This window comes from Octopus sinensis, linkage group LG14, assembly GCF_006345805.1.
Source record: "Octopus sinensis linkage group LG14, ASM634580v1, whole genome shotgun sequence".
Lineage (NCBI taxonomy): Eukaryota > Metazoa > Mollusca > Cephalopoda > Octopoda > Octopodidae > Octopus > Octopus sinensis.
In genome coordinates, this window is record NC_043010.1 from 14,322,264 (window position 1) to 14,338,689 (window position 16,426).

General features: G+C 38.5%; 1 protein-coding gene and 1 non-coding gene across 5 annotated transcripts in view; one reads left to right on the top strand and one right to left on the bottom strand.

The window, feature by feature from the left end:
* LOC115218865 (F-box/WD repeat-containing protein 1A) overlaps positions 1-16,426 on the top strand; it is a 147,244-nt gene that overhangs the window by 19,554 nt on the left and 111,264 nt on the right. The window lies entirely within an intron of this gene.
* Positions 3,674-3,780, bottom strand: LOC115219591. The gene has a single exon (XR_003882344.1). It is a non-coding gene; the product is annotated as a U6 spliceosomal RNA (small nuclear RNA).

Below are 16,426 nucleotides of genomic sequence, written 5' to 3' on the forward strand. Positions count from 1 at the left end.
TACGGGGTGTAATTTGAAGATTTAGCTGTTACTTCTAGGAGGCTGAACCCCTCAAGTCTTCTTTTGTTGGCTTGACAGGAGGTATGGAGGCACATGGCCAAGTGGTTAGAGCAGCGGACTTGCAGTTGAGGGATCGCGGGTTCAAATCTCAGACTGGGCTGTGTGTGTGTTTATGAGTGAAACACCTAAGCTCCACGTGGCTCCGGCAGAAGGTAATGGCAAACCTCTGCTGACTCTTTCGCCACAACTTTCTCTCACTCTTTCCTCCTGCATCTTGCAGCTCACCTGCGACGGACCGGCGTCCCGTCCAGGTGGGGAACCTATACGCCAAGGAAACTGGGAAACTGGCCCTAATGAGCCAGGCATGACTTGAGAAGGAACAAACAAAAAACTTGACCGGAGGTATGGTAGTGGTCTGTGTTGTTTAGGAGCCAAGTTTCTTGTTGGTTTATCTAAGATTGGAATTGTCTAGGAGATGTTGAGAGGATGTAACCGACATCATTTGCATGTGAGGTATGTTCTATAACATTTTGTTGACTGTATACGCTGCAGTAGGAATATCGATGATTGATGGGCTTGAATTTTATGAATCTTAAGTTGGATTCTTGGTATAAGTGGTTCCACAGGGCATTTCAAAATGCGAAAGTTTTGTTTTTTTTTAGTTCATTGACACGTGTGTTTTGCTGAGGTAATTGGAGATTTGAGCAATTATGTGCCATATTGTGTTAATTAGGTGTGTAAAGGAAACTGTCTGAAATTCTCACCTTTTCACTAAGCATGTAATTTCCTCCAACTTTAAATACAATGTTTGAATAACCAATAAACACACTCCACAGATTTATATCTGCTTATATGAGAGACATGACTTTGGAGTTTAATCCTTATTAATTAATGAATGAATGATTTAAAAAATAAAAATTCATATTAATTCTTTGTGTTTAGTTTGAAACAGTCGCATACCAAAGAACTAATAAAGAAATATGAAAAATCCTTAATAAAAAAGATTAAATTTGAATACATGTGCTTTCTAATATGCTTGAAAGAAAAGCTGTTCCCTTTTTACACAGATGTTTCTAATTAAAACAAAAATTGCTTCTAATTAAAGAGTGTGTTATCATTTTTGTTGTCCACTTTCCCATCCGTGCATACACATGCATGGATTGGATGGAATTTGCTGAGGCAGATTTTCTGTGACTTGATGCTCTTCCTCTCTCTCACTAATCCTCACCTATTTCCAGGTAAGGTTTACAATTACCACATGAAAGGAACACTTGTGCACGTGTGTGCACATGAACACATGTGCACACACACTCACAATGGGCTTCTTTCAGGTTTCTGCCTACCAGATCCATGGCTATTGCAGAAGATTTGTCCAAGGTGCCATGCTGTGGGGATGAACCTGAAACCACGTGGTTGGGAAGCTAGCTTCTTAACCACATAGCCATGCTCGAGTGCATGTGTATGTATGCATATATTTATATTATTTTTTCTTTTACTCTTTTACGAGTTTCAGTCATTTGACTGTGGCCAGGCTGGAGCACTGCCTTTTAAAGAGTTTTTTTAGTTGAAGAAGTCAACCCCAGGACTTATTCTTGTAAGCCTAGGACTTATTCTATTGGTCTCTTGCTGGACCACTAAGTTACAAGGATATAAACATTCCAACATCTGTTGTCAAGTGATGATGGGTGGGGGGACACACATGCATAAATATATACATACATATATATATATATATATATATATATATACACACACATACACACATATGTATGTACCTGTCCTTTGGACGGTTTAAGTTGCTTTCGTGGTACTAGCCTCGGTTTGGTTGCCATTAACCGTCAAAGCGAAACGTGCATACAGTTTTCGTCCAAGGACTGTTTTATAGATATAGATTAGGTATTAAGCATTATCGCTCTTTCATCATATTTCGAAAAGTCCCCTTGAGTCGATGAAAAATCACTCTTTTTGCCATAGCAACCACATCTTTATAGCTTGCGAACTTTAACCATCGTGCATCTCATCCTCACCACGCATTTAGGGTTCAGTTTCACTGCCAATTTTCAGCTCGATCCTAGCCTTGGTATGGCTGCCATTAAGTGTCAAAGCAAAATATGCATACAATTTTTGTCCAAGGACTATTTTATAGATATAGAAATATATAATATATATAATGTCCGTTGCCAGCCTTGCCTGGCCCCCGTGCCGGTGGCATGTAAAAGCACCATCCGTTCATGTCCGTTGCCAGCCTCGCCTGGCCCCCGTGCCGGTGGCACGTAAAAGCACCATCCGTTCGTGTCCGTTGCCAGCCTTGCCTGACCCCCCATGCCGGTGGCACGTAAAAGCACCATCCGTTCGTGGCCGTTTGCCAGCTCTGTCCGGCACCTGTGCGGGTGGCACGTAAAAAGCACCCACTAAACTCATGGAGTGGTTGGCGTTAGGAAGGGCATCCAGCCGTAGAAACACTGCCAGATCTGACTGGGCCTGATGAAGCCTTCCGGCTTCACAGACCCCAGTTGAACCGTCCAACCCATGCTAGCATGGAAAGCGGATGCTAAATGATGATGATGAATGGGCTTCTTTCAGTTTCTCTTTACCAAATCCACTCACAAGGCTTTGGTTGGCCCGAGGCTATAGAAGATACTTGCCCCTGGTGTCACACAAAGGGACTAAAGCTGGAACTATATATTTGGGAAGCAAGCTTCTTAACACCCATCCATGTCTGTGCCTGTATATGAATTACTTCTAATTAGAAATTTCATCTGATATCAGTTAATCAGGGTAAGTCCTTGTGTATTTTTAGAGGAGAGAGATATGTATGAAAGACTGATTAGTTCTCAGCTTAATTCCCATTTTTTGTTCTACCGGTCACTTTGCGTACATTTTGGTTTCTATAAATGAATTCCTTATCACATTTATTGATCTCGCTTCATGATATTTTCGTACTTTGTGTGTAGATTTACATTTGTTGAGGCAAGATTGCTCAACAAACAAAATATTGGACTTCAATCAGCTTTTGTTTCACTGGTTGAAATCCATTGCAGGCTTTTACTGTTATCTCTGAGAGGCGTGATACTTTATTTTTTTTTATCGATCCACCTCGTTTAGTTGTTGCGGTTTAAACACTTATCAGTATTGAGTAAAGTTAGTTGTTGCAAACTGGTATTCCACCGCCAGGGGAAGTCTGTTTTCTCATCCGTTTAATGCCAGAGAATGTAGTTGAAGTTAGTTAAATATTGGCATCTGTAGATGCTTGGTGGAAAGTTAAGTAAATGCTTTGTAGCTGATTTGTATATTTAATGTTCTCTGATATCGTTGACATTGTTTTAACATCCACTTTTCCATGCTTGCATGGATTGGATGGAGTTTACTGAGACAGATTTTTCTGTTTCCTGGATACCATTCCGGTTGCCATCCCGTACCCGTTTCGGAGCAAGGTAATATTTCCCCTAGGCCAGACATGTTTTCACAGAATATTGGAAATTGACATTCATTTACAACAATCACGTGATGTCAAGACTAGGATACCTATTTCTTTACTACCCACAAGGGGCTAGACATAAAGGGGACAAACAAGGACAGATAAATGGATCAAGTCGATTACATCGACCCCAGTGCGTAACTGGTACTTAATTTATCGACCCTGAAAGGATGAAAGGCAAAGTCGACCTCGGTAAAAAATATGGAACGCTTCACGAATTTGCGTGTCGTCCTTGCGCAGGGGCCATGCTAATCTTCTCTGTATCATTCCAATTTTAGAAAAAGTACCGCCGTAGCTAGTACAAGACTAGAATAACCCCCACACAACTATAGTGGAAGACCCTTGACAAGGTGTCACACAGTGAAACTGAACCCTAAACCATGTGATTGAACCCTAAGCTTTTTGTCCACAAAGCTAGGTCTTTATTGTGCTGCTACTGTATAAGTCAGAGATTTAGAAATGCAATATTTCTAATATTTTATTTACTTGTCAGAAACTGTCCCTTAACAATAAATGCCCCTATGGCATTTTACTTTATGTATGGATGCAAATACTGACAGTTAAGATGCCATACATTGGTAGTTAACCTTCCGTATGGTACAAATAACTGGCTGTTGGGATACCAAACTGATTACTCTAATTACTCTAATTTCACCCAGTGAAGTAAGCATGGTTGGTTTAAAAATCTTGATCTGACTTCTCTAACTTTCCATTGGTTTTGTTCACTGTCACCATACACACGTCTAAATCAACTTTTTCATCTCTTTATTTGTTGATTCCATTACAGTTCAGATATGAAGCTCACTGTTTTGTGTTCTCCTAATTTATAGTGTTTTTGGTACAGGCATTGGTACAAATATTGAGACAGAGAAGAAGTTAGCAACAGGGTAGATTTAAAAACTTTTTTTTTTTTACATCAGTATCAAAAATGCTATAATTATGGAGTGGCTGTGTGGTAAGTAGCTTGCTAGCCAACCACATGGTTCCGGGTTCAGTCCCACTGCGTGGCATCTTGGGCAAGTGTCTTCTGCTATAGCCCCGGGCCGACCAATACCTTGTGAGTGGATTTGATAGACGGAAACTGAAAAAAGCTTGTCGTATATGTGTATATATATATATATATGTGTGTATGTGTGTGTGTGTTTGTGTGTCTGTGTTTGTCCCCCTAGCATTGCTTGACAACCGATGCTGGTGTGTTTACGTCCCCGTTACTTAGTGGTTCGGCAAAAGAGACCGATAGAATAAGTACTGGGCTTACAAAGAATAAGTCCCGGGGTCGATTTGCTCGACTAAAGGCGGTGCTCCAGCATGGCCGCAGTCAAATGACTGAAACAAGTAAAGAGAGTAAAGAGAGAGTATTATAACGGTAGCAGTGGTTGTCTGCTATCTTCTGAGTTCCAATCTTTTATCAATCACGAGTTTATATAAACTATCAGACACCTATTTGGCCATGTGCAAATTTATGGCCTCATGCCATTGTAAGAAATTCTCAAGCGAAATCTATGGCAACAGAATTTCTGATTAGAAAAAAAAAAAAAACCCATCCTTGTGGAATTTACTTTGTTAGACAAATCACACTGAAATGAACCCTGACTTTCTGTACTGGGGCCAATTAAATAGATTATACTCTTCCCTCCAAATCTGTGGTCTTGTGTCATTATTGATATATAATTAAAAAGTGGAGGCGCAATGGCCCAGTGGTTAGGGCAGCGGACTCGCGGTCATAGGATCGCGGTTTCGATTCCCAGACCGGGCGTTGTGAGTGTTTATTGAGCGAAAACACCTAAAGCTCCACGAGGCTCCGGCAGGGGATGGTGGTGATCCCTGCTGTATTCTTTCACCACAACTTTCTCTCACTCTTACTTCCTGTTTCTGTTGTACCTGTATTTCAAAGGGCCGGCCTTGTCACTCTCTGTGTCACGCTGAATATCCCCGAGAACTACGTTAAGGGTACACGTGTCTGTGGAGTGCTCAGCCACTTACACGTTAATTTCACGAGCAGGCTGTTCCGTTGATTCGGAACAACCGGAACCCTCGTCGTCGTAACCAACGGAGTGCTTCCACATAATTAAAAAAAAAAAAAACAGGTTTTGGCTAAATGAGAAAGCAAACACATCTGCAAATGATATCCAAAGATGCTGTGTATTGTCTAAAAGGTTGTAGATTTGTCATCTTTTGGTCTCGCACACACATATAACATAAAGATATAGAACCATCCTTATATGATATAATATATGCCATGTAAAATTTTTTTTTCTGACATTTACTCTTTTACTCTTTTACTTGTTTCAATCATTTGACTGCGGCCATGCTGGAGCACCGCCTTCTAGTCGAGTAAATCGACCCCGGGACTTATTCTTTGTAAGCCTAGTACTTATTCTATCAGTCTCTTTTGCTGAACCGCTAAGTTACGGGACGTAAACACACCACCATCGGTTGTCAAGCAATGGTGGGGGATAAACACAGACACACAAACATATATACAACGGGCTTCTTCCAGTTTCCGTCTACCAAATCCACTCACAAGGCATTGGTTGGCCTGGGGCTATAGCAGAAGACACTTGCCCAAGATGCCACGCAGTGGGACTGAACCTGGAACCATGTGGTTGGTTAGTAAGCTACTTACCACACAGCCACCAATGACTTTCAGTTTCTGTCTACCAAATCCTCTCACTAGGCTTTGGTTGGCTTGGAGCAAGACACTAGCCTAAAGTGCCATGCAGTGGGACTGAACCAGAAACCATGTGGTTGGGAAACAAACTCTTTTTTTTACCATACAGCCATAACCTTTAAGAGATTATGACCATGAACTGTGTCCTCATTACATTTGTACACTTGTGTGAATCTGGATTCAATTCTGTTTTGTTAAGACAAAACCCACCTGAATCCAGAAGCAGACCTGCACATTGATTTGCAAAGTAAAAAAAACCCAAAATCTCCGTTTTGACAGTATGAATGAGAAGCAGGAACAAAGTCATTGAATTTTATTTACAGTTGGGATAGATTTCACTGTTTAAACTTTTCCTTCAAATTGCTCAATTCATTCACATTTATTCACATATATTCACATTTCATGTGCTGAGTGAAGAAAGGCTTACTGTTTGAATTCAGTTTGTTCACTCACAGCACTTATTGTATTAGATTTTAATCAAATATAAATTAGCTATTAGAGTATTGATTTTTTTTTTTCCTTCCCATCTTCAAATGTGATATTTTTGTTGGGAGTACCAGAATTTAAAATTCCCTAGGGGTTTAGGGTTACAGAGAAAGTTTGGGAACCACTGATGTCGAAGCACTGTCCATTTCCTATCTTCTAATGAAAACATGTTTGGATTTGAGGAAATATTACCTTGATGTTTAGTCCCAGGTCAGTCCTGATACAGACCAAAGCTATTCAAGCCTCGACTATCTAGTCTTTTTCAAGAATAGTGTACTCCAGGCCACATTATCCAAAAGATCAATGTTGCTGTCACCGTTGATAGTGACAGTGTCGGACAAGTCGAGAAAGTTGATAGGGTTGGTGCTATCAATTCAGTGTCGAAATTCTAATTAACAAGAAATCCTGAAAACAAATGAGCAGAGCAAATCCAATGAATTTGAATTCATTCAGATTTTGTTTCACTGAATTTTGATTGAATTTCAAATTAGAATAGGAGTGGCTATATATATATTTATATATATATATATATATATATTCTTTTATTATTTTACTTGTTTCAGTCATTTGACTGCAGCCATGCTGCACCACTGCCTTTAGTCAAGCAAATTGACCCCAGGACAGCTTCTTTGTAAGCCTAGTACTTATTCTATCGGTCTCTTTTGCTGAACTACTTACTGGGACGTAAACACACCAGCATTGGTTGTCAAGCGATGTTGTGGGACAAACGTACACATACACATGACAGGCTTCTATCAGTTTGTCTACCAAATCCATTCACAAAGCTTTGGTCAGCCTGAAGCTATAGTTAGACACATGCCCAAGATGCCATGCAGTAGGACCGAAGCCGGAACCATGTGTTGGTAAGCAAGCCACTTACCACAAAAACAAAATGCCTTTTTTCCATCTGAGTATTGGATGGTGATGATGGGGGTAAACTGCCTTTTTGTAGGTTTGGAATTTCCATTTCAAAAAGAAAAGTCACATGCAAGAAAAAGAAACAAAAAACTTATGGTTTGCCTCCATCCTCTATCTTCAAGTGGGTGAGCTGGTTGGTCCAAGTCAAGAGGGTTGATTGATCTTTGATGTGGCCATAATAACATTCATACAAAGTTTTGTATTCAAAATTTCAATAGATGATGTAAACTTATAGGTGTGTATGTGTGTGCATGAAGAGAGAGTGAGAATTACTTATGAGTAATCTGTCAGAAATACTAACAGAAAGTGAACCCTATAGCCTATTTATGGATATATATATATAAACACCATTGTTTATCCTCTGTCAGCAAGGTGTGTTCGTGTTTGCAAGTAGATCACAGCTATTCTACTATAAACTGTTATGCGTAAGTCAAAGGGTTGCTTAAAAAATAGTTGATGTGCTAAGAAAATGTGTTTGATCTGTGCACTTACGTCACCTGTTATTGTTTATAGCCCTAGACCAGCTTGATTGTGCAGACCTATTATGAACGGCGTTATAGCCTTGACCATCCCGTCTTTTGGATCTTTTCGGTTTGAACGGCAGTTTTTTAAAAATAATTTCCACGTAACTAAACAGTTTTAAGCTTTGTATACTGGTAGAATGTGTTTATAAAACATCTTTTTCTCTTGGCTTTATTGAGAAAATTCTATGGTTTGTAAGATATTTGTTGTTTTTTCTTCAATTTCTGCAATTTCAAACAATCAATGTCATCTATTGAGGTAAAAAAAACATTCTGTGCCGTGTGAATATGTCCCTCGTTTAAGAAACAGATTGAGTTTATTTACATTTGTGAAGAAAAAAAGATACCTTTCCCCCTAACCCTAAAACAGATTGAAATGCAATAGATCGATACGAGGGTCATAATTATGGGTGACAATTTCATATGACACCGCTAGAAAAAACTGCCATTCAAACCGAAAAGATCCCATCTTTTTATCTGATGACAGTGTATTTTAGAATCACATTTTATTCAGTGTCTTTTATTTGTTTCTTTTGATATATTTTTTAATCACTGTATGTATTGAGGAATATTTCTAGCAAGGTCGGTTTGTTGTCATGTTGGCTGGGATCTTTTCACTTTGGCCGGCAGATTTTAAAAATACTTTCTAGGTAACTAAAAAATTTTAAACTTCGTATACTGGTAGAATGTGTTTATAAAACACTTTTTTTCTCTTGGCGTTCTTGAGAAAATTCTATAGTTTGTAACATATTTGTTGTTTAATTTCTTGCATTTCGGCAATTTCAACCAATCAATGACGTCTCAATAAAGCCAAGAGAAAAAGATGTTTTATAAACGCATTCTACCAGTATACGAAGTTTAAAATTTTTTTAGTTACCTAGAAATTATTTTAAAAATCTGCCGGCCAAAGTGAAAAGATCCTGTTGGCTGTGTTTTCTCTCTCTGTCCTGTCTCTGATGCCACACAGATTTTTCTGTTCTTTTATTTTAGTTATTTGAAAGTTACGTAGAATTGTGTGATTATGTTGAGATTAAAACGAAACAATGGCTTGGATAAACACACACACACACACACACACACTCACTGACGCACGCTTACTGATAATGTGTGATGAAAAGAATTTATTATTCAACTGTTGATGACTTCAGTTCCGTTACTATATTGGAATGTCCTGGTTTCAGTTTTGAAATAGTTATTTTCTATATAGCCCCTCCCCCCCCCGAGTTTGTTTGTATGTATGTTTGTGACGTCATTCACTTTCCTCTGGCGTAAACATTTGAGTGTTTGTGGGTGCGTGGTAGTGGTGGTGGTGAGGGCTTCGGTCTTCTTCATTTATCTCTCGCGTGTCTCCTGACCAGAATATTTGGTAGATTATTAACGAATGGGATCTTTTCAGTTTGAACGGTAGTTTTTTTCTAGCGGAGTCATATGAAATTGTCACCCATAATTATGACCCTAGTATTGATCTATTGCATTTCAATCTGTTTTAGGGTTGGTTAGGGGTGTGGGGTAAGGGTATCTTTTTTTTTCTTCAGAAATGTAAATAAACCCAATCTGTTTCTTAAATGAGGGACATATTCATACGGCACAGAATGTTTTCACCTCAATAGACGTCATTGATTGGTTGAAATTGCAGAAATTGAATAAAGAAAAAAACAGCAACTATCTTACAAACTAAAGAATTTTCTCAATAAAGCCAAGAGAAAAAGATGTTTTATAAACACATTCTACCAGTATACGAAGTTTAAAAGTGTTTAGTTACGTGGAAATTATTTTAAAAAACTGCCGGTCAAACCGAAGAGATCCAATGAATGTATGAGAGGATAGGTAAACTCTGGACACCGGCCTGCTTCTCTCTGGTTTACTACACCAGCTTTATTTGGTGGGCTACTTGGAGGCTATTTCCACTTAGTAATCTAGCATGACCACCACTCCACCTCTCTTTCATTTTATTTATTGGTATAGTGGTTATGGCGAAAATGTTGTCTGTGTGCTGGTGCTGACTGATCTACACCCCTGCTACCGCTCAGTTGTTGACACCGGCTTCTTCTCCCCCACCCCTGTTGGACCCTAGCACAACCTAGTTTATTTTAAGCTTCACTGGCGTTTTCAGATTAGATCATGTACAGTAATTCAGGATTTGTGTGTGTGCGTGTGTGTGTCTAGATGCTGGTTTCCACACCAGCTTTTGATTCTTTTGTTCAAAATATATGAAAGTACTGTGTGTGCCTGTGTACATGCTCCCCTCTGTTTCAACGAGCTTTTGTTCCAAGGTTTGTTTTGCGTTCAACCTGGGGGTCTTTGTTACATTTACTCCTATTATAGCCTTCAAGTTTTACACACTTTTTCATTCGTAAATTTTGATTGTAGATTATGTAAACCACCCCATTGATAATAGTTCTTTTGTCTGTCTGTCTTCATAATGTCCTATGATTATAAAATGCTTGATTTTAATTGAAATCTTAGGTTTGGGATTATCTCAAATATAACAAACTGTATGCACTCTGTACTGAGATTATGGGTATATGAACTGCATACATTTTGTCAATGAAGTTATCTATGGTCACATTTGCCTATGTTACTTTATGTGGAAGGGTAGTATAGTACCCTATTCATGTATTGGGTACTTTATATTTTCAAAAGCAAAGTAGGTATATATATATATATATATATATATATATATATATATATATATATATATATATATATATATATATAATACAAATAAGAAAATGGAGAAACAAATTCATTTCGAGATAAATTTGTTCCTCCATTTTCTTATTTGTATTATGAACTTACAGTAAAAATATTTTTCACCTTCACCCATTCAATACAATAAATGAATTAATTGCATTGCAATTAAAAGCATTTATGTATTTAGTATTTGGGTACTTTACCAGCAGTATATTGGATAACTGATATCCCATAGTGGGTTACTTTCATAACCCCTATCTTACTTTGTGTGTGTGTGTGTGTATGTATATATATATATATGATGATAGTATTATAGCTAAGAAAAAATTTGAAACAAAACTTACTCTAATTATGAAATGGGAATATTTTTCCGGTGATTAAATCATACTTCTGGGTTGGTCAAGAGAAATATATTAATCTACTTAGCGTTTAATCCGGCATCAATTGATTCCCAGTCTTGTGCATGTCAAGAGCAAACAGTTGTAGATATTAAGATGTAATAAATAGATTATAATCTAAGTTGATTGCCACTAATATTCTCTTGCACAACTTTCATATGATAGGTTTTAAGATGGACTGTTTTTTATTAAACGAAGAATAATCATTAGAGATGAGCAGAAGGTAAAGAAATGGCAGTACCAGAGGTATTGGACCATCAGCTGATTAGATTGGCTCGTGACATTTGACATCTCGTGTGTAAAGTTTTTTTTTTAATTTGGCAGGGAGAAATAAAATCTGTTTTAACTTAGAGAGATTCAACTGGAATTAAGTAGTGTTAATCATTAACAATTTATTTACCTGGAACGAGATATAAATAGAATGTAATGGATCCTTCTTTGTTGATGTTACATTACTAATGCTTTTTTATTAATGAAAATGCTGCTACCAGTTTGTGGATAGTAAGTTCAAAACCGTTGCTCTAAATAATGTCCTTAATTCTATGTATCTCACCTATCTTGGCTGTGCATCAGTAGGGTGAAATTATCAGATCTCCTGGGAGGGCTATCTGTATAAGACCGGAGTCCACAAAGATATGTCTTATCTATCTAATGCGATTAGATTGGAACTAAGCTCAGCTCTTATGTTCCCCTCAGGCATTTGGAGATATAGATTTATGTACAATTTTGGGTTTGCTATGAGATGGTAGTATTTAAAGTACATATACTTATGGTTGGTATTTAGAATCTGCACCATGCATGTATCCGTGTTTAGTATTTGAATAGTATATTGCACGTGTCCACAGTTCATTGAGAAATTGCACTACATGTGTCCAACTTAATGTATAGAAACTTACTCTAGACACATGTTTATGATTGGTGTATAAAAATTGTGCTATACATACATGTTCATAGTTTCTTTATAGAAACTACAGTGTGTTTATGGTTAGAACTGAGAAACTACACATGTGGCCATATTTGATATTTAGAAATTTCACTACATGTTGTGTATCCCCTGGTTCATTGAGAAATTACTCTACATGTGTCCATACTTAATGTATAGAAATTTACTCTAGACATGTGTTTATGATTGGTGTATAAAAATTGTGCTATACATACATGTTCATAGTTTCTTTATAGAAACTACAGTGTGTTTATGGTTTGAACTGAGAAACTACACATGTGGCCATATTTGATACTTAGAAATTTCACTACATGTTGTGTAGCCCCATATTAGCTCTGATTGTCCAAAGTTACAGCATGCAGTCAGTTGAATGGTTAGGTGTGATACCACTTTTTCCTTTTTTGTAGTTATACGATGTTTCCATGAAGCTCGGGCCTAACTGTGTTCTCCAACTGCACTGATTCATTAGTAAGGTGTGCAGTGTAACAATCTTGGTATCTTAGCACACTCTCCTGTTTATTTTTCTGTAAACCATAGATTCTGGTGTTGAGCCTTGTGGAAGCAGGAAAGCAAGGTGGACTCGGGGTGCAACAGCTGCTGTTTCTCTGCACTTATCAGTGGCAGTGTGCATCCTGGTACAGTATTTGGATTAATGAGTGTATTGATGTTGCAGCTATTTCTGCATATTCTTTTTGCATTTGCCTGAAACTGAGCGAAAGGGAGTTGTAAACTACACGCTTTCACTAGTCAGTTAAGGTGAGACAGTGTCACATGACAACTTGCTAGGGCTGCCTGCTGGAGCCTAGCGGCAGGTATTTAAAGGGAAAAATTTGACAAGTCAGTCAGTCAGTCACCGGCTGACACTCGCTGACGATACATCGAAGAGGCCAGGGAACAGAAGAAAGAAGACATGCACCCAACACCAGAGCTGAAGACACCTCCAAAAGGGGGAGCCCTGCCACGTCAAAACGGTAGAGGAGTAGGGGCCGAAACCGGACGTGGTTCCTCCTGATGATGTCTTGAGCTAACTGGATCCTATAAAGGAGCTGTTGTGGTAGCAGACCACGAAACAGAAACACGGTTGTAATTCCTCAAGGTGTTTGTGTTTGGAAGTGATTTAAAAAAAAAAAAAATATTTTCAGATAGCGGATGGGACTGGTAACAAACCAATAATCCCTCCATATGCAGGCAGTCTTTCATTTTTACTGTCTTTTTGTTTTTTTTATGTAGTCTGTGGGTGGTTAGCCGTGTGAAATTTTTAATTGTGACTACTTCATTGTATTGTACTTTGCAGTTTATTGTTGAGGAATTAGTAGTCCAGACAGGACTGACATAGTCTGTGATGGCTCAAATGTATTATTTATATACTATTGTTGTTGTTTCTTTGTTGGCAAAATACGGTATCTGTGAGTGCTCTAAGTATGTTTGTATGTTGTCACTGTTGTGGCGGTATATATATATAATTCTTTGTATTTTTATCCTATGTTTGTGGTATATTGTGTGTGATGGTTGGACGTAGTTAATGTTTTCTAACGTTGTTAGTATGAGTGTATATTTTGTGGGTGCTATTTCACATCTCTAGTGAAGGGGCCATGTTTCTTGAAAAGATTGAAAAGAGGGTTGGATTACTTGTGAAGCTGTTTAATATTCAGTTTTGGATGCTGGTAGCGCAGGGCCTGGAATTTTTCAGCATTAAACTGCATTTTATTATCCTCAGCCCATCTGTAGATTGAGTCCAACTCCTGCTACAGGTGTGCAACATCGCTGGGGTTCTGTATTTTCTGCGAGACTTTTGTATCGTCTGCATAGCTTGCCAGAGTGGCTATCCGGGCATTTGAGGGCATATCTGAGAGGGCCACTATAAAAAGCAGTGGTCCCAAGATAGTGCCCTGTGGAACACCGCTCACTATTTGTGTGTTCATAGAGGTGGCTCCATTAACCACTACTGCCTGACTCCTATCTTTCAGGAAGTCATGTAACCGCACTCCAAGTTTTCCAGCTATGCTGAGGTCACGCAGTTTGTGGCATATCATACCATGATCCACCTTGTCTGGAGAATACTTGTAGGATGTGAGTGTGATATCATCTGTGTATGAGGCTGTATGTTTTGTAGTGAGGGAAGAACGTGTAGGTAAATATTGAAAATGGTGGGTGATAGGACAAATCCTTGTGGCACTCCATTTTGCATGATGACAAGGTGGACTTCAGTATGTGATGGATGGCAGCATAGCGGCAGTTTGGAAGAATGAAGGGAAGAGTTGCTGCTCCTCTGCTCACTTGTAGCTGGTGTTGCTTACACTGCTGCTGCATAGTAGCAACTGATGCCGATGAGGGGTTGGCATTAGGAAGGGCATCCGGCTGTAAAAACCATGACAAATCAGAGTGAATTCTGGTGCAGCCCCTCAGCTTGCCAGCCCTGGTCAAACCATCCAACCCATGCCAGCAATGGACAATGGATGTTAAATAAGTAGTTTGCCAGGTAATATGTTGTATTGTCGTATAGCCCTTGGTCAGCATTGCAACTGTGAGCAGACCCCTCTTTTTGTAGTCAGGGTCTGCTATGCTGTCCAGTTTGATCCATCTTTAAAACAGTTGGAGTGTTGTTTGAGGGAGATTTGGCTGCTATTTTCAGCATGTTGAATGACTCGAGCATTTTGTGATTCTCAAGGTGGGCTTGAGTATTTTGTTTCGGTTGATAGTAGAAGAGTTAAGAATAGGTGGAGTGGCATGCAGTGGATGTTTCTGCAGTTAAAGCTGTCATGTATTTCAGTTAGGTTGAGTGCAATCGTGTCATCCCACGTTGTGAGTTGGAGTCAGTGATCTGAGGGTTAGAAATGTCAAAGATGAGACTTTCTAGAATTTTTGGCGGGGTATCTAGGAGGACAATGGATTTGTATAAGTTTTCGTTGACATTTAGAATTATTTTCCCAACTTCCAGATGTTTGGAATTTGACAGGGTCGATATATTTTGTTTAGTCCCCGGTCAGCCCCAAGGGATTCTATGCCCATCTTGTTTTTTTTTTCAAATATAAAGGCTAAGGTCTGAGATGCTTGGAATTTGATGGGGTTAATGTTTTGTTTAGCCCCAGGTCAGCCCTAAGGCATTCCAACTATGTCAATCTTGTATTTTTCAAATATAAGGCTAAGGTCTCAGATGCTTGGAATTTGACAGGGTTAATGTTTTGTTTAGCCCCAGGTCAGCCCTAAGGCATTCCAACTATGTCAATCTTGTCTTTTTTAAATATAGGGCTAAAGTCTACATTATCCTTTTTTTTTTCCTTTTGAAGTTAGGGTATATTTTGAAGAGATATTGGTGGAATTTCTAATATATAAAGGCACATTTGTTACAAAATGGTAGTGTCATGGTTTAAGCCAGTGGAGGTCCACAAAATTTTCTTGCTAAAATTTGTGCAATAAACTAGTCATACTTCTACAATACACAAAATATTAAAATTTTTTTTAAAATAGAATTCCTAATAATATTTAATTGCAAAAGTATATGATTTCTTAAATAGGAATCAAAGGGGATCCATAGGTAAAAAATGGTTGAGAACTGCTGGCCTAAGCAAAACAATTGTATTTACCTTTTAGTGTTCTTGTTATTTTGTGTAGTTTTTAATTGGCTAATTGAGAAATATGTAATAAATGCACTTGTTTGGGTGGATTGAGGTTTATCTTGTATTCTGGCATGAGGTGGTGATGGTGTTTTTGATGTTGCTAATTACTTCAAATACTGTTTTTTTACCGTTTGTTTTGTGATTTCTGTTCTATTGGATATGACTGTTTGCCAGTTTTTTTTACCCCTTAGTTATTTCCTTGTTTGATGCAGATTTCTGAGTTTATTTCTGTGGTTCAGGCATACTGTATTTGAGGCTGTCTTTGATTTTTTATGAGGTTTGCTTTTTCGGATGTGTAGTTAGGGTCTGTGACGCACACAGCTGTGTGGTTGAGAAAATTGTTTCCTAGGTATGTGGTCTTGGGTTCAGTCCTACTCTGGGGAAAAGCGACTTCCACTATAGCCCCGGGCTGACCAAAGCCTTGTGAGTGGATTTGGTAGATGGGAACTGAAGGGAGTTCCAAAAATGTGTGTGTACCCTTATCTTGGTGGTTGTAAATGAGCAACCCCTCATCATATAAGTAAGGTTATTCATTTCCAGCTTTCCATGAAGCTTTGTGAAAATATTACCTTTGCTTGGAAATGGGTGAGTGTTGGTCACAGAGCATTCTGTGACAGATCTGTCTCAACAAATTCTGACTCATGTAAGCACAGAAAAGTGAATGGTAAAAGATATGTATGAATAAACACTACACATGTTT